Source organism: Acromyrmex echinatior, chromosome 3 (genome assembly GCF_024713525.1).
Source record: "Acromyrmex echinatior isolate Ae372 chromosome 3, ASM2471352v2, whole genome shotgun sequence".
NCBI classification, from domain to species: domain Eukaryota; kingdom Metazoa; phylum Arthropoda; class Insecta; order Hymenoptera; family Formicidae; genus Acromyrmex; species Acromyrmex echinatior.
Window position 1 is genome coordinate 12174902 of NC_141854.1, and position 19200 is coordinate 12194101.

The 19200-nt window shown below is 33.0% G+C and overlaps 2 long non-coding RNA genes across 9 annotated transcripts in view; one reads left to right on the forward strand and one right to left on the reverse strand.

The window, feature by feature from the left end:
- The window catches only part of LOC147910252 (uncharacterized), a 322413-nt gene that overhangs the window by 183816 nt on the left and 119397 nt on the right, over positions 1-19200 (forward strand). The gene's annotated exons all lie outside the window — the stretch shown is intronic.
- Positions 286-19101, reverse strand: LOC147910254 (uncharacterized). Of its 8 annotated transcripts, none has more exons than XR_015544495.1 (4): positions 10455-19100; positions 10066-10386; positions 6897-9579; positions 286-4193 (listed from the first exon to the last, which is right to left on the reverse strand). It is a non-coding gene; the product is annotated as an uncharacterized LOC147910254 (long non-coding RNA). The 8 variants fall into 8 exon arrangements; XR_015544497.1 differs by having other exon boundaries at positions 6897-8796; positions 9346-9579; positions 10066-19100; XR_015544494.1 differs by having other exon boundaries at positions 6897-8838; positions 9346-9579; positions 10066-19100.

Genomic DNA, 19200 nt, shown 5'->3' on the forward strand with positions numbered 1-19200 from the left:
TCTCCAATCGACGACAGCGTTCTGCTATTGACCAAAAGGGAAAAGTGCGACACGTCTACAACCTTGATAACCTCCACAGCATCTAATTAGTTTGCTTCTGCCGTGATGTCTGGCGACGACGATGGCGTCGGCGACGCCGGCTGCAGCGCGGATTAACGGCAGTATTTCAGTCGATGGTTTTCTCCATGGTAATAAGCGAACGAGACCGCGGCAGCGAGTGTCAGCAAAAACTAGTTTATTAATATGGATAGCACGTTTGGTGTAATCTACGTCTTTACCTCTGCCGTGACGTCGCCGCTGCGCCACCACGATATTCATCCGGGTCGGTCCTATCGTTCTCTTTGGTACGTGAGAGAAACGACACACCGAAGAAATCGTTTTGTTTTTTTTGTTGTCAATTTTTTCCTCGGATACGATTATCTGACGGATCGATCAACCTAGTCGTTGCAAAATATTTCACAATTGATAGATGGTTTCGCACAGCTTCGAATCGATCACTGTACTGAGAACGATATGTCGACTCGAAAAGTGCATCTATTTCATTGGCGATACGTTATCGAGTTTATGAGCTCTTCTCTCTAGTTGTTATTTTCATTTCTGGTGATCTTTGAGAAAAGCCGCTGTAATGCTCAAATAAGTTAAGCAATTTATGTATGCACGAAACAAGTCTATATGAATTTTATTTTCTCAGAGATAATCTTATTATCTGTTGTGAAATCTTTAAAAGAAATATATTATACGTATATCCTAGAAGCATTCTTTTAGTATCTAGTGAAACTTATTTTAATTATAATCTTGCTCATTATAAAATCATTATTTGTATTCTTTAATAATATATTCTGTAATATATGCCTTTTTCGTTTTTTCGCTTACTAGACAAACTTCTTGTTTATACCAGTAAAATGTGCAGTTTTCAAAACTTCAAGTTTACCACAAAAATTATATTTACATATAAATTATTTTCGAATTATATATCATAAATTTTTGATTTTATAATATGTAGCAAGAAAATATACAGATTACAATTTTTAATATTTTGTGAGAATTCTGATAGACTTTATTTCTTTTTACTTTTATATATTTTATACTTTACATTTTTATATCATAATGTAACCTCGAGTTTATTTACTTTGTTCAGTTTTAAACTAAATTTAGACACAATCATATTTTTGTAGTTGAAGAGCAACTTCGGGCAAGATGATCGACATCCTATATTATATTATACGATATACGTGTGTTCTATAAGCCATAGAAGAAATTCCTGAATTGCAAATTGCAATTTAAGACAGGAAATCGTAGTTATGGAAGTAACTGGAAGGTATAAGTTGCACATTAATGTTCCGTTGGCCAATCTGCACGTCGTTACGTTAGATAAAACTATGCAAAACTGCTGCAAGAATCGTCGTTCTCTCGATAACACTAATTATAGTGAATTATGCTAATGATATTTTTTGTGATATAACACATCCTGTATAAAACAAGATTGTTTCTTCTTTAGGTAAACTAAAGCCAATAATAATTAGAAAATTATCGTGAGAGATTAAAAAAATATTATAAGATTTATAATTAAAAGAATAGGAATTCAATTTTATAATTGTATTGTATAATAAGATAACGAAAAATGTATATTTCTACATATTCTGACTATAATCATGGAAACAAAGAGATTTACAACATTTAATGATTCTGATAGCTGACGGTAACTGGATCACTCGAAACTGATGGCTATTCACATTCATTTTTGAAGATTATCGGTACGTTTCTTTTACATCATAATATTGTAAAAAATCAAACTAAAAAAAAACGGCCGTTTTTTTTCTTACTGTTTTATGTTTTATATTTATTTGTAAAGCTTTTTAATTATCTATCAAGTACGAATCAAGGATATCAAGTATGAATCAATCATATAGAGATATAATATAACTTGATAAACGCATCATCTATTGGGTATCTATTACAAGCACACGAAGCAGTTTTATTTTTAAGCAAATCCTAATTTTCAGTATTTGTCATAATTTTTTAATACGCGAGTATTAAAGAGTGAATTAACTTAACTTCACTGTCACTCAAAATCATTACAACTTAAAAAGAACAGCTTATCAAAGTTATCAAAATTATCATAACTCAAAAAAGATAACTTTTAAGGATTATAAAACAAAAATGATATTTGATCATGTTAAGAAGATATTTTTGATTATTTGATTAGTCAATAATTCTTTGTTAAATTGAAAAATAGTTCAACTTTTCTGAAAAACTTAATTTTTTTATTTGTATCATTTTTTAAATAGAGGAGCGATATGTTAACGTTTTATTTCTTAGATGTACGTTCGATTCTCAACATTTCTCTTTAACAAGAAATTGTCCTTTATTTTCACTTTGGAAACATCCAATGTGCAAATTTGATGCAGGCTATAGATTATGTACGACGTCGTGTCGCAAACATTCGATAATGAGAAATCGCACGGTGATGCGACCAGGTTTGTAATATATTCGGTCGGTACCCGATTGAAACAGGTGCACGTGAGATCGGGAGACGAGCAAAAATAACGAAAGCAGGTCCGTTTTCCCGATAAGCGTGCAGCCGGACCTACTTCTCGAGCCAGCCAGAACACCGGTCGTAGTCGGCACCATAGCTCTGCAAGTGCAATTCACAACCGAATGCTCTCACGCCAATAAATGCTTTTAACGGCGATGCAAGGCGACGATGCGCGAGCGATCTTCTTCGGTGCAGCCCGATTCTCCTCTTTTTATCAGCTGAAACGGCGTTAATGCGAAGGCGAGCGACGAACCTCCGGCCGCGACATTCCTGACTCTTTGTTCGCGGAAACGACGTGCCAGGCCCAAGAAAAAGATATCCACGAGCGCGACACCGACCGTGGAATAATATTTACAAAGCTAATCGTAATACGCATGGCTACTGTCGTCTTCTCTTGACAGCGTTTTTCGTCGTTCGCATTTCAACGTCTCACGTACAAAAAGACATTAACACTTTATCGACTCTCATTTTACTGAAAAATTATTGATATTTTTATTTAATTAAATCGGCAGTGCCGATTGCATAATTAATTATTATGATTAATATTATTAATAACTATTCATATCGAACGTTTTAAATCAATATTATTAACACAAGTAAAAGTTTATAATTACTTTTACAATCTTTTATGTATGCAACAATTAAATTTTGTTATAATGTCAAAGTATCCTTCTTTGCAAACTAATCTAACTTTATTTAGATCAACTTTATTTAGCAACAAATCATTTTTATAAATATATTGTTCTAATTACCATAAGTATATTAAAGAAAATAAAGTAAGGATAATATATACACCGAGAAAAAAGTTTGGTTGGATTAATTGGAATTCTAATTGAAAATGTGTGGATGAATCGAAAATTTTTGATTAAATCTACTAATTGTAACTAAAATTCTGTTTGATATAATTGGAATTTTTTAGTTCGTCCATTTTCAGATATTTTTCTCAGTGTAAATTAGGATTTAAGAAGAAGAATATTGCTTCATAATTGAGATTTGTATCATAATTGATCATTTAATTACTATTTTATGAAATTTTCACGAGGATATTAATGATTATTTGATACAATGTCATTAAATATTAGCTGTACGTTCGTTATTACTTGATTATCAGTTATTGGCTATTAACTAAGGACTTTATTCTGCGACACTCTGAAATATTAATTTATGTTATTTTTCTGCACGATCTGAATATAAATTATGTTTTACGGTCGTAGTAGTAAGTGCGTCGATAACAAACTTCTATCTACTGCGTGCAGGCGTATCTTCAATTCACGTTTCTCTTTCCATAATTTTCACAAATCAAGCGATTGATCTTTCTACTTCGTCGTCCCTTCGTTTTCATTTCTATCTCCGCTTCTACGATGATTTGCTTCTTTAAGCCACACGTTTGCGAATGTGAAGATATTACCTTATCGTTCGTAAAGTCGCAAATTAAACGGATACACGCATGGAATATTATCCGTACGCGATAATCATAGAGTAACTCAATTCGTTCAGGCAAAAACGCCACGATCGGAAGCGAGTGACGAGGCACGTAGGTGGTTACGTACGCTTGAACAAGTTTACCAGCGGACATAAAAGGTAATGCTGCGAGATAAACGCCTTCGCATGTGTCGCAATGTCGATGACTTCGTTCAGACTGGGCGAAATCCAGAAACTGTCAACAAGCATGATACATGATTAAGATTCTTCAATGTGAAGAATGCAGAAACTGTCAACGAGCATGATACATAATTAAGATACATGATTCTTCAACTCTTGAAATAATCATACTATTTTGAATTCCTTATTAGAAATGTCATATTAAGAGTGGAAACGTAAATCAATGTGTATAAATTTGTCTCAGATATTTTATTTCTTAAAATTAACAACTTAAAATAATTATAAAGCTAAAAAAAGTATTGACAATGAGTATTAGGATATATTATTATGAGAATTGACGTTATTATATTTTGTTTTACACAATGTTACATATTGTATATATAGGATATTTCGGTCATTGTATTTTGAACATTGTATTTTTAAACAGTCAAGTTTTTCCTTTCCAAAATTATTAATAATAAAAAAATGTTTTAAATAAAAGTGAAATGATTTCGAGGGGAACAGTTTTACGTATCTTGCTGACGTCGTTCTTTTTCTAGATGGAGCTAAAAAGATCACACTTACTTTTTAAATTAGAATTATATGATATTTTCAATATGATTCTTTAAATTATTCCACATATAAAAATAATGAAGTAGAAATATCAAAGAATCAATAGTTTAAAAGATATTTTATACTAACAAATTTCATAAACTATTAATTTTTTGTATATGTAAAAGACACATTGTAGCTTTCAAAAAAAGTGCAAATTGCCGAGTGATTCATCTTATCATTTTCCGCATAAAATTCCAGGTACAGTTATCAAAAAAATTAATAGTTTATAGGATATTTTTTATTTCATATACACATCTTTAAATAATAATACTGTTTAATAGGTTACACATTTATTATTATATTATATAATAATAAATATATATAATAAAATAATAATATATGTTTCTCTTCTGAAATGTTTTTTTAATGAAAAATGAAAGGTCTATTGATTCCATTTTTTTTTCTACTTATACTATTCTTTTCATTATTATCATTAGATTTTAGATCCAATAGAAAATTTGATGGTGGGTAACGTAAGAAAAAACTGCGGTCTCGATGGACGCGCGTGGCAATGTAGCTTGCGCCTTTTTCAAGGTGCGACGCAAAGGATCGTGTAAATCATGCTGGGCAGGCGGTGGTACTGTGCGAGAAGTGCGCGAGAACTTCGCCTTCGAGTTCGAATTTACGATTCTTCGCCAGGGAAGATAACCGGAGATAAAGTGTACCGGGGCGCGCGGAGTTATGAGGCTGAGCGGAGGCATTCAGTCGGCGGGATAGCGTCGCGTGCACGTGTGTGTCCCGCGGTGCATCGTGGTGCATCGTGGTGCATCACTGGTACGTGGAGTACTCATGGTACTCACGCCCGAGTGCGTAGGTAGGTAGCTGGGTCGCTAGGTAGATGGGTTCGGATGGGATCGGATGTGGAATTACTCCGTTCGTGGCGTTCGCGTACTTCTCAGGCTGAAAGTTTACAGCCTGCTGCCGTGAAACGACGGCACCATGCAGCGGCGCATATGCAGTAAAATTCGAAACCTGTCGATCATCCGCAAAAATAGCTGACGAGTCGTTATTTCTTATCACGCCGTAAAAGGATCTGCCGTTTAACATAGTCGTATGTGCAAATGCGTTTCCAGCGTGACCTGACCCGGCAGTAAACTCGTCGTTAAGCTAGACACCGTATATTCCTTCTGTTACTTCGATTTTCAATTTAAACGACGCCCGAACGAGATGTTGAATCAATTTACACGCTATAGTTTGAAGTTACGTTGAAAATAAATTACACGCATAATCGCGCAAGTTGATTGTAATGATGGTGTCTTACTACTGGAGTAGTAACTGAATATGAGTAGTAAATGTAGTAGTAGGTATGTCCTTTAAACTGCTTATTAATATATTGTATTATCTACACGTTGTGAACATATGTATATATATTTATTTTGAATCGTATATTTGTAGAAGCGAAATATTAAATTTAGAGATATATATAATAGTTGTGCCATAAATTCTGTTATTAAAAAAAAATATTTATTATCGGATTCAATCATAACTAATTAAATCATTATTTGCCATAACTAATTTAATCATCAAAAATTTCCATCTTTTAATTTTACAAATTTCTTTACTTTAATACAGTCGTATTTGGAACTTTCGCGGCATTCAAAATCTCGATGATGGTATTTTTATAAGATCAATTTTAGAACTTCGATGAGATTTAAAGTCATTTTGTGTTAAATTTTGGAAAGAAAAAACGATCTAAATTTCAATGAAATAACTTGAAATTTTATGTGCTGTGAGAGTTTGAAATCCGATCGTTTAGAAGAACTCGTGAGGGTGAATATTTTGAATAGTTATGTTTATTTTTACATTATATATTTTATTTTCAAGTATATACTTTATTCTACTTTCATTTTAATTATGAAATTATTCTTCTTACAATTAATAACAGAATTTATGGCACATTATGTAAATGCCCAATCCGTAGATAAATTATATTTTGGGATCAATACAATGTAACTTTTTAATGAAAACTTTTTAATTGAAATTGATATTTGATTCGACAGTTACATATTAAGACGTTTAAAATATTAAAATGAACCGACAAAAACTCCGATATAAATTATTGGGAAAGAAAAGTCAAGCATAAAATCGAAGGAGAAAGATGAATACATTACGTCCGATTATCATATTCGAAACTTTTTTGTTAAATTGAATTCCAAGTACCTACCGCGTTCCACTTTTCAGTTCCGTCATGATAACAATTTGCAATGCCCTCTCGGTCTCATATATTATTATTTGCATAAAATGTATGGATTTCATGTGAAAACTAGACGAATACAAATCCTGGATGATGACGGCGTACCGTTACATTAGCGCAATACGTAGACGGGCATCATTACGTCCGTTCCTACGTCGTCGTGGACGGACGATCGCCAGGAATGATAGAGGGCAAGGGTGCTTCCTCAAAATGCGTTATTGCCGTCTCTCGATCGTATCCCCCTGTCGGGCCCCGGAGTAATAGAGAGGAGCCTTCTGCAGTCAGCGGGAGTCTGACCCAGGATCACGACTTACGAATAATAGCCGAGCGCGCGCGGGGTTCGTCTATTCCCGCGGATGCATCGATCTTGAGCCTACTACTCTCATCCTTATAAGTCGCATGCCAATATCCCACAGTCCAGGAACTCATTATCTTGCGTCTGCCTCAAATCGCCCACGTCCGAAACACATTACGTTCAACGTATGTGGCGTCGTGTGAAAAGGTCGAGGGTCAGAGACAAAATTCTTATCGGGATATGACCTTTCTTTCGCTTTCCCATGTTGTCTCACAATCGGTAGCATGTTTCCCACGTTCATTCACTTTTCCTGTAAATTTGGTTTATACGTAATCCATATTGCGGAATTCGTTAAATTAAAATAAACATGTTCTTTTCAGATTACTCGGATCGTTTGCGATATATGTATTTCATAATGTTCACGCGCATTTAATAACCGATTTTTGCTTAAATGAAAACGCATTTTTTTAAAGAAATTCAGAGTTGAAGAATTTTAATAAACAAGAGCTTTTTTAAAAAAATAAATAAGAATTATTCTATTTAACCAATTCAATAATTAATATAATTTCTATTTTAGCAAATTTATTGAATTCTTATCAATCTTTGATAAAAATCTCCCGATTTGTGAAGAAATATTGCTTTAGACAATTGTATGAATACATTAAATATATTAAAATTACAAACATTATTATCAATTTTGCAATATATTTTAGTAACTTATTCAGTAATATAGTTAATTTACTAATATATCTTTTATAAAGATTATAAAGGTGATATCTAGATTTGTTCTTTTACAAAATTTTTAGTTTCTCAATTTATACATTTATTTTAGTAAACAACGTATATGAAAAATATAAGTTTCTATATAAAAATAGGAATAACAGCGACAGCAATAAGAGGTATACAAACCGAAAAGTTGTATGTTCGATTGATGTAATATACGAATTCGAGTAATGTACGAAGTTGCCGAATTTTATTTTTATTAGACAACGCGCCAAGAGTCGCGGCGACGCCGACGTCAGGACGTCGACGTCGTTCTGATTTCTCAAGCACGAAAGTCGCATATGTACTTGGATCGTTTGGCTGCTTCGCGAAAATTGCATTCTCGTCAAGCGATAAAAAGAACGGAATCGCGAGTGGAAAACTTGCAGAAGACGGACGGCAGCACTTTGTTTCTCTGACGGAATTTCTCTGTGGGCCAGCGAATAGCGACAAGCAGTTCACAATAGATCCTTGTAGTTTCTCCGGCCATGTAATTTCGTTCTGGCGGGGATCATTTACTGTCCGCGGGAACTACGGGGCGGAATCATCGTTAAAGCTCTATCATTCTATGGTGAACAATCTCAAAGGCTCATGGATGGGTGCTTCATCCTTTATCAAGAGAGTGATCGATCTCATTTTCTCTCAATTTCACGTTGGTTGGTAATGCACTCGCGTACACGCACGTACAGCACGATATTCTTCTCTTTCAACGAGATTGCCGTGTAGATGTTTAAGTGGGGTTCGATTCAATAAAAATCACTTTTCCGCATCACGGTATCGAAGGAAGAATCGTGAGATTGGTGTAGCTGCTTGCTGAGCCGTTAGAAAAAAATAGAAGTTGCTTTCTGATGATAGCTAGACTTCGAATAGTAATGCAATTAATTTTCTTTACTCTATACATAGTGGTTATATATATTGATCGAGATTGTAACACAGTTATTTATAAATCTCAACTTAGTAAATGTTAGAAATTTTATGAGCAATAAAAACTTTAATTAATATATATAGATTTTTTTATAACAATAATATAAATTGAATAGAAAAAACAATTTTGCTGAAGTATCTAAAAATTTTAACTAGATATAAAATTGAAAATAATTTTGTTCGGATCATCAAAATAATTGTGTAGTATTTTGCAGTTAAGTTCAAGTTTCTTTCTTTAGTTAATTGATAGATAGATAGATTTAATAACTGATTAAAAACATATTTTTGTAAATTTTAGTTTTATAAAAACCTAAAATATTCTGTGTGAAGTATTTTGTGTTTGAATGCATGATAATTTTGAATTTGTTCTTTATATGTGTATGTGTTTGAAATTGTATTGTAAATATAACAATTTATCTCAGCTCAGTAACAACTTACCTTATAGTGGGTTATAAAGGTGTCATTTTTTTCATGCTGTTACTCGGCGCTCATTTTTAGCGTCAAAAACTTATGTGAAAAATTGGCGCTAGATAGTGAAAATGCATGAAAAGTACGTAGCGTCATGTATGTGCATTCAATTTTGAGCCGAGCGATCTGACGCTGAAAATTGGATTTATCCATCGTGCTGATGCTTCTTTTCAGCGTTGAAATGGCACCTTTACAATTTACCTACTAACAAAAAATTTTAATTTTCAATGTTTAAAAATATTTATGCAAATTAAAAAAAGAATTGATTATCCAATTAAAAATCTGTTTAAATCAATGTACAGATATTCATTGATTTAAATGTGCACATTAATTTGGATAAACTTTTTATAAGAACAACTAGTCTCGATTTCTTCTACTATAAGAGCATTTAATTTGCAAATATTATAATGTACTTTTATAATAGAATTTTGTTTCCAAGAGAAACTTTATTAAGTATTAGAGGCTTTCTACAATAAGTCATTAGTAATAAATCAGAAGTCAAAAGCTGAAAATTGATTAATCATAGTCGATTATTCTTTTCCCATTCGACTGTGATTGATCAATTTCTAGCTTCTGATTTCTGATTTATTACTAACGGCTTTATAGAAAGCCTCTCTTATGATGATCTTTTATGAATTGAATAGTATACGTTTCATTGAGCATTGAACGTTTTACAATGTTTCAACTTACATCTTTTGTAAGGAAAATTCCGACAATTTGTAATCTTAAAATTATGAATATTACTAAATACGCCAAGTGTCGAGCATTATGTATCACAGCATAGAATTTAGAACTCAATCACGCACTATATACCATTTCTCTAGAAACGGAAAAGTTGTCCGTGGGCTTGCAGGAAGCAGACAGCATAAGGAAATTTGTGCGCGTGTCAGGATTATGCCGTAGGCGATGCCATGAGGCGAATATATGGTTACATGCGGCGCGACGACGTTTCGGTCCGTTGTGCACGTACGGGAATCCCGCGGTTATTCAATGCAACAAGGTTACATTACGCTGCGGGAGTTGCATATGTCAGAATATGTGGTAGAGCACACTGTAGCATTGGATTAACGTTATTATACTTCGTCAGTCGAGAAGCAAAATTTTATCTTCTCCCTCTTCTCTCTCTCTCTTTTCTCTTCTTTATTACGCCTCTTCAGCACAGAATTTTAAAACTACATGTCGCATTTTGTTCCGGGTCGTAGATTCTTAAATAATATATATAAGTTCAATCTTTGCGTGACACTGAAACTGCCAATAAAAAACTTTGTTTACAGACAGCGTTCTAACCGACAGTTAAATGATCTTGTCGTGTTGTTCCGACTGAATGAAAATAGAATGTGGAATATCACTATGATGTAGAGGAGAAGGTGTGTGATACCGTGACGAAGTTATCGCTCGCGTCAAGTATACACCTTGCAACTTTACTCTCACGTCCAAAGCAGAGAGACTCGCTCTCAAGTCGGATAACAGGGCGGTATTTCATTCTGCACCGAGACATTCATGTGCGTAACTGTGTTCTTTATTCGCCAGACGCGACCGGACTAAGTGCTCGGCGAGCGTGATATCTACTCATAGGTATTACTCAAGCGGAGACGCATAACGACCGCAATTCCGCGACTGAGCGTAAAATCGCGGAATTCTGTTCGACCGCGTTCCGTTCTGCTGCAATATTCTCTTTGAGATATCAAATGATCCCTCTAGTCGGCAACCAAGGCCGGAACTGATCCTTTAGACTTGGTGAAATTTAAAAGAAACTCTACACTTATCGTTATTACCAACATAATAATGACGAGCGAGCGAGAGAGAGAGAGAGAGAGACACCTAAATGTAAAATATTAAATCTTTAAACTGAAAAATTTATTACATTAAGAGAAAAGTTTTTGGTATTTATAACTATTGCATAGTAAATAACTGTGATTAGACATTTTTATAGTTATTTCTTTTATAATGTTAGTAATAATAACACTGTGATTTTTTTCGTAAAATGATGGTGGACATTATAGTTATATGTACATAACATAAAAATTAAGGGATTATCTATTCTGCCCTTCAATTTTCAAAGCATTGTATAACTTTGTGAAAAATATAATTATAATGATATGATTGAAAAAGAATTTTAAAGTTTGAGATTTGTACTCTTCGGTTCGGTAATAAAATTGCAATGCAATTTTTTAAGGAGCCATATGGAGAAAAATAGAGATTTATCAAATTCGAAATTTTTTTTTTTTTTTTATAAACTTTACAAAATTCTATTTAATTCATGAGTCAAAAGCAATTTAGAGCTCTTGAAAGAATAAATCTTTGCATACTTGTTCAGCGATGTACGATTTTTTTCACCGAATTGTTAAATATTGAAATAAAAAGCATTTTGTTGACTTTGACTCATAAAAGACGAACAGAGTAGTGGTCGGTATTTTTTAAGAAACGAATAGAAAGATTTAAATTTGCTCTTTAAAGTGCATGTGATATATGTATATGTAACACATAAGAGAAAGAGTAAATCCGATCGTACAACTTCCACACAATGCGCGTCTACTGCCGGATAAAATCAAGTGGACGTCGTTTTATCCAAAGTCGTTGCTTCGAACACAAAAGACATAAATTATGTTAAGATCATAATGTTCTTAATATTTCTTCGAGATATATCAAGTTGAATAATATCGTATAAATTGTTTAATTTTTAGCTTATTTAAATGAAGTTTACGTATGAAAAGTTTCTTTATATAAAAAAATAGGTGCTTTCTATTTAATGACACAAATCAACACAAGTATCATTCTATTTTTGTTATTCACTGGAATGCTAAGAAAGAATGATGTTTGTGTTGATTTGTGCCATTAAAATGGAAAGCATCCAATGATAGACGCATCTTAAAGAGAGAACAGACTTTTCTATTCGTTTTAAAGAAAACCGTTACTTCGACTTTCTTCTGTAGATAGTCAAAAAAGATATTTTCTGCTTCAGTTATAATAGTTCGATGAAAAAAAAAATGCTGTGTAATGCTGAATAAGTATGCAAATTAAAGATAAAGAGTAGTATTTTTTCAAAAGCTATAAAGTGCATTTATGTGCGATTTAAATCATATCGAGCTTTATAAATTTTATTTAAAAAATTCAGGTTTGACACATCTCTATTTGCATCAGTAATTATATAAAAAATCAATTAGGCTATTATCTAAACTACTAATCTAAAAAATAGAGACTTCAAGCTTTCAAATGCTTTTTGAATCATTTAATTATAACCATTTTTGACAAAGTTACACTCTCTTAAAGATTGTTTATTTTTGGAGAGCAGAATAGATGATAGGTGATAACACTAATAATTTTTTGGTGTAGTAAAATAAAATTTATTTTTTAGTTGTAGTTTTACATACTAAAAAGAATATATAGTACTTTTATGTAGTTATGAGAGAGAGAGAGAGAGAGAGAGAGAGAGAGAATGACTACAATATTTACAGTCGTTTTCGGGGAAAATTGTATATTTTTTTGTATATAAAACTATATGAATTTAAAAGAATGCCAAATAAAACATATCTATAGCTTATGTATTCAATAAAATAAACAGTTCACAGAATGAAATATTTAACCTACTTTTATCAGTGAAAAATACATAAATAAACATAGTAGATGCATTTCGTTTCACGCATGATATTTATAAGGCATCATTTATTCTTGTTTAATATTCGGTAAACAACAAGGATAAATGATGCATTATGCGCATCATGCGTGAAATGGAATACACCCAAAGTCTTCTACACTTTAATTATGGCCGCCAAGCATGAAGTGAAATAGTAAGATACCATAAGGATTATACGTAAATGTAAAAATGTGCTATTCTCTTTAAAAAAACCTACGTAACTATTACAATTTGTTTCTTGTAACAATTAGTCCTGATCTCTCCTGTATTATGTTTCTTAAATAGGGTAATTGTTGGAGTCATGCTTATTGCGAATAGTAATTTAGTACGCAAAGGATATTGGGACAAAGCAATTCGTAGTAAATTCACGTCGAACATGTAACTATAGCATTTATGCAGCATTGAGCGTATTCCTAAATATAGTATTATTAAGCATACTGTGTAACATAATGGAGAATCAATGCAATTGATTCAGTTGCCATCAATGCAGTGATTTTCACTTGTGAACGAATACATGGCTTTATATGCGTCGGTATCGATTGCACGGCGCCGGCATGACATCAATTTTCTTCGGGCGTGAACAATCCGTTTTCGGCATGAACAATGAAATAATACCCTTAATAGTAGCTGCGAAAGGTAACAAGTCCGTGACACTGTCTCGAGTTGAACTGAAAGAAACGTATTGATGGCGATCGTGAATTACAACGGGCCGCGACTTACACGCCTGTCGAACCGGAGTAGCCAGCGCCTTAATGGCGCAAGTTTCGTCGATCACGCAGAGGAAACGATCTACCATCGCGATTAACATCCGGCTGGATTCTGATTTGCCACGCGTGTCGTTACGAAGCACGCAACACAGTTGCGTGGCGGCAACCGTGACTAGTATATCAGAGGATAATAACACTCGAATACTTTCGCGAAACATACAATTTGGTTATCAATCTTGCGTGCCGTAAATTCTCGTAATGATAATGAAGGAACTAGATTAAGTATCATTAGAAAAGGGCGGGATCGAAAGGAGTGTGTATTTAACTGAAGTATGTTTATCGGATCGCGCGAATATAATAGACATTTATCATATTCTGAGAAAATAGATTGTATAGCTTTGATTAACAAGAGGCGTTTTATACTTCTTTGGACGCAGACGTTTCAGGTTTTCATCCCTGGATAACCGTGCGTATCTCGGTGAATGTAGAACGACGGATGCTTCTTGTGTGTTCTCTTGCCAAGCGTCTCGTGACGGCGGTTTGGTTTTCAAACGGCTTTCATTAGAATCTTAATTATCCGCCGTGTAATATTAAGTTTTCGAACTATTTAGCGCGGTACTCGGTGGTGTAACAAGTTCACGTTACACACCGATTCGTGATTATTAAGCTTAAAGGAAAAAGAAACGCGCTAATGGAGACTGTAATTTACAAAGCTGTGCTTGTCGAACGAAACTGGTCGTGGCTTAATTACGGTTTGCAATGCCTTTTATACGGCACAAGCGTGATATCGTGATACACGCGTGCATCATCTCTCAGTTCACTATGACGCAATTCAGAATGTGAATGTTTTTATTCTTATATATCGCTACACCGCTCGAGTAGGTGCTTAAGTAACTTCGTCACGTCGCTTTATTATTTTCTTAGAAATATTGATATTAAATTCTTTGCTGCTTCGTCATGTAATGCTTTTATAATTGTTGCTACATTTATACTGGCGGAAAGAGGGAGGGAGAAACGTTATTAAACTGTAGCGGAAATTCACTATATTAACGATGATCATCAATTATGTCTATAAATCTATAAAAAACAAAGGAAGAGAAATCAATCGCTGTAATTGTGATAACACAGGGCAATATCTTTTGAAGATGAAGTTGTTGGTATCATAATGATTACTATAATGTTAATAAATAATATAATTATACTTTGGAAGCAAAATCGATTGTCTGTTGAAATATACGCTATAATTTGAGTTGCTACACTTATAAAGCATCGATATGTTTAAGCTTTTTAAAGGTAAAAGTCAACTTGATATTTAATTTTAATTTTTTTATAAGCAACAAATTAAATCTTTTGTATACTGAAATTATTAAGTATAAGAAAGTTATATATGTTTATTTATTATAACATAATAGAATCAGCTGATAAATTAATTTTTTTAAGTATTAAGAGTAACAGTTTTTATTAATTTTCATTAATTTAGAAATTATAAAATTGTCGTTGAAAAGAGAGAACTTATAGATATAATAAAGATTACTTGCAACAATGTCTCTGATTATAAAATTGCTATTTTGATCATTGATTCAATCTTTTAAAAATACAAACAAAGAATAAGTTTCGAGAAAGTCAAATAAAATAAAAAACAACTCGAGCTAATGAGAATTTTTACGCGGTAATTAGAGTGCAAAGACGGTTATCAAATTTCTAATTTTTATACAAACATTTAATCAATGTAACGTGATTAATAATTACAGACCGTTCGGCTTCATTTCAAGCCAGCTTCAGTGTGTTGAGTTTTATAGCAGGAACTAATTGCAAACTCAACACACTGAAAATGGCTCGAAATGAACTCGAAACGTTTGTAATTATTATTATTTACGTTACATTGATTAAATGATTGTAAATTAGAAATTTAACCGTCTTTGCACTAATTATAATCTTTTAATGTTAATGAAATTAATTGTTTGTATGAGCTTTAAAACCATTTCATTGTTTTTTGAAGCAAATTTCAGGCCAGTTCCATTTTGGAAGCGATTAAAATTAATTTTTTTTTTGCATAAATTTATATTAACATTAAAATTAATTTTTATAAATTCATGTATCACAAACATAACACTAACAGTAATTATTATTCTCGCTAGTTAAAAAAGTAAATAATGCATTTATTTATATTATTGAGTTTATGACATATAAATAATTACGTAACACGATCAAGCAATTATTGATAGAAAATTCATGGAAATCAAATTATTTTTTAATATCCAGTGCAACAGATTCCAATTTAATATTTTCCAATATCGTTCGTCCATTTAGAAATAACATGTCAATAAAAAGCACCGATCGTGTAGTAGCTATATACATAAGCAACTATATACAGTTTGAAATCATAGAAGAATTAAATGGCACTTTTAAATATAAATTGTTAAATATATTAGGTGTTGGAATTAATTCGTAGCGTTTTTAAATGAAAGAATGTTATTTATTTCACATGAGCATTAAAAAATACATTAATGAAAGTACTTCCCATCACTTGTAAAACGCTACGAATTAATTCCAACACCTAATATATTTTATTAGACTAAAAATATCTTCTTATTTTATTGCGATTTTTATTAAACTGCAAAACATCATATTATATTGATCAAGAAGTTACTAATATTAATTATGCTAGAATTTCCAGTATCGGTTTTAGAGTTTCAAACGTTAATAGTAATAAGTTCATAAAGTTTTGAACATCGATAATTGTAATATTTCAAATATTAATTGTTTTGAATTTTCCAATCCATACAAATGTGAGAAGATTAAAAATTAAAAATAGCTCTTTTTATTTTGTTATATAAATTATGTTTATTAGAAATTTATTAATTTTGCATATGATATGAAAGTGATAAGTACTTCTTCTTTTAATTATCTGTACATCCAATACTTATACAAAAAAGGCAATTTTAATTATCTATCCTATCCTATTTTAGTGTATATATGAGAGGAGTTTGGTTATTATCGGAAAGTCACGCGGTGGCTTTCGATGATGAGACCATGTTCATACAAAAGCAAGCGATCTACCTTGCTTTTATCCACAATAATTGTTGGCGTTTATCGAAGGAATATCGTGCCGGGACAAAGAGCACGGATTCCGCTATGTTTTATGGCGTAAAAATGTCCAGCCGATTTAGCCACCCTTCTTCTCCTTAGTCGATGGCCGCTACCGCCGCGAGATCTCGGTCCGACTGGAAAATTGCAATAATAACGGTGATTTCGCGTCCATTTGTCCGCAATGAGTGCACGTTGCGCGGAGTGCGGCGGTCGTGTTCACGGTTAGTAAATACCCGGCTGGTGTATATAATTTTCCTCGTGCCACTGAAAGTGCTCGGTTACCTCCTTTTTTTTTATCCTCTCCGCAAACTTTCCTGGACGAACGTACGGGAGCCGCAAGCATTCTCAAAGAAATACTAACACTTCGATAGATAACGAGTAGACGCGCTGAGGAATTCTGATGTAAGAAAACCATAAGCATATGATTTGTGTCGATGAACACGCTCGAATCATATATTTTTTTCCGCCATTCCGCAAACCTCCCGGATCGTGCATGCGAAAAGTGATTAACTTACGAATAAATGTTACAACTGACCGAAGCATTCAATATGATATATCTAGGTCACTTATAACAAAATTGAATGCAGTTCTATCAGTACTTCCGAACCATTTCTGTATGTATTATTATTTATATAAAAATTATATTGCAAAGATCGAGCTAATTATTAATTTAAATTAGTATTTTGAAATTTTTTATTAAAATTTTCTATAAAATTTACGCTTTAACTTTGTATGAAGCATCCACAACTAACATATTTTTAATTTAATAAACAAATATGTAGCAAATATGACATGAGCAAAAAATATAAAAATATACTCTGACAACTAATTATTTTATTTCTGGATTCCATATTATAACATAAGAAGCTTATTCCAACAGTTGACGCACTCTACTTAATTTTACTGCTTTTTTTATCAGAATTGTTACTATTTATATAAATGTATAATATATTTTTCTATACTTAATTTTGGTACATGTAATTGTTAAGTTAGTATTGAAGATGATCTAAAAGGAAAAGTTGAAATGTTTACTTTTTATTGCATTTTAATTATATCCAATAGTCAATAAATTTTATATACGTACGTTTACTTAGTTAATTCATATTGACATTATCATTACATTTTTAATTAAAAATAAAGAAATAAGGCATATTAATGTATTGATTAAACTGAAAAAAAATTTGAGGTATATTGGAAGGATTGCAACATTATATTTCTAATATAAGTTCCCAATACTATAAACCATTTATTAAACCATTAATATATTATTTTATTACCGTGTACACTTTGTTTTTTTCGTATTGTATTAAATTGCTGCGTACACTTCATTTATTTCCTATTGTATTAAATTACTGCGTACACAATTTCGTTTTTAAAAATTCGGATTTATTAAATGCGTACGTAACGAACTTCATCTAAACTCGTATTGTATCATGAAATTCAATCTGTTTTATTAAGCTTTTTAACTGAAAACTGGAAACTGTTTCGTTGCATATTCAGTCCTACTTCATACAAACGGTTACATTCGTCCTATATGTTGCGAAAGTACCGCAACGATAAATTACATCTCTCCTCAGATTCGCAATTAGATGCCTGGATAGGGAACGCTTTGAAGTGTCGAATGCAATGTACCCAATACTTGTGAGCGACAATGGGAAATAACGGTCGACCATAGATCTCGCTTTTGTCTCTCGATCGGCGAGGTGCGATATACCTGGTATACCACCTACGCGCGCGATATACACGCTCGGACGAGCTGTCGTAAGTGCGCGATAACGCAAATCCGTACATGGTATATACTGGATGCGGAACGAGTGCGAAGCACCGTCCATTCGGCGTGCCCGGTACACCGTATTCGTTGAATTCCAATTCCGATTTGTATTCCAGCCACGTTCGTACGCTCTCTCATCCAGGGAGTATCCCGATTGCACAGATTGTTTCCGAAGCACGCCTTGCCCCATACGATTGGCCGCGTGTATAAAGTAGACGTACCATGTTACGATATACGAACGTCATTATTCCTGGAAGAAGTATCCATCCCTTTTCGCGTCTTCGTTAAGAAAGGAACTCGCGTATCCGCGCCGGAAGGACGGTTAAACGGTAAGCTATTAAAAGACGGAGCACATCGAGCAAATTATGTCCGTTTGCATCCTCTTGTATCTTACGTTGTCATCTATTTGACAATTTCTCGGACATCGCGGAGGATGATTCCGTTAATAATTTGTTAGCATCGATAGAAGAATGGTGTCACGCTGATCCTTCTTATTATCGTATAAATCGCGAAACGTTTTCTACCTAAGAGATAATAACGAACATATAAATTACAATTATAGATTTATAATGGCTTGATAAATGGGGCGTGTTTCTTTTTATCCATATCACGGCTATCACGGC